Source organism: Mya arenaria, chromosome 1, assembly GCF_026914265.1.
Source record: "Mya arenaria isolate MELC-2E11 chromosome 1, ASM2691426v1".
Lineage (NCBI taxonomy): Eukaryota > Metazoa > Mollusca > Bivalvia > Myida > Myidae > Mya > Mya arenaria.
The window spans coordinates 57,165,721-57,166,856 of NC_069122.1; positions in this window are offsets into that span (position 1 = coordinate 57,165,721).

Sequence of the window (1,136 nt, forward strand, 5' to 3'; positions counted from 1 at the left end):
CTCATAAGCATACTGGATAGCGACCCTCATAAGTATACTGGATAGCGACGCCCATAAGCATACTGGATAGCTACCCACATGAGCATACTGGATAGCGGCCCCCATAAGCATACTGGATAGCGACGCCCATAAGCATACTGGATAGCGACGCTCATAAGCATACTGGATAGCAACCCCCGCAAGCATTACTGGATAGCGACCGAAATAAGCATACTGGATAGCGATCCCCATAAGCATACTGGATAGCGACCATCATAAGCATAATGGATAGCTACCCCAATGAGCATACTGGATAGCGACCCCCATAAGCATACTGGATAGCGATCCCAATAAGCCTACTGGATAGCGACCCCCATAAGCATACTGGATATCGACCCCACACGCATAGTGGATAGCGACCCCCGCAAGCATTACTGGATAGCGACCCCCATAAGCATACTGGATAGCAACCCCCATAAGCATATTGGATGCGACCCTCACAAGTATACTGGATAGCTCTCGAGTGACGACGTCAATTCAAGCCTTATCGAAGAATACGGCTCCGTCTCAAGGAAACTTTGTTGTATATGAACTGACTTCTTTCATGGTATAAGAATGTATTTGTAATTCAGTTTGAAATAGCAACCAATTTATTAATTTTGAAAACAATATTTCAACCAAAATAAAGATGTTGATTAGGGGCAAGAACCTCCATTCAATTGTGATAATCTTGTGATGCATTATTTCATTGGTTGATGTAAGACATTAACCACATGAAAATGTCATAAACAACATCAAATATGTCGTGAAAAAAGCATCGAAGACACCGAGGCAGTGTTCTTCTAACCAAAACGGAGGCAATTTTGCAACTATTACCCGAGTACAGACTATCACCGAAATGTGAATATTACCAAATGATATACGTATACTACACTCATTGTGACACACTAAATTGATAAATAGAACTTTATATACGCCTTATGCAGAGGGCAAGTTGGTTTAATTGACTTGAATTCATTGAAACGAAGCGCAAGCGTCAAACGAAGTTAAACAGTCTAATGTATGGAAAGGTATTGAAGCAAAAAAATGCATCTTGATTCATGGCTGACTTGCACTTTTTGCTTTCTCTCTTGATTTGTTATTAGATGTTTCATTCG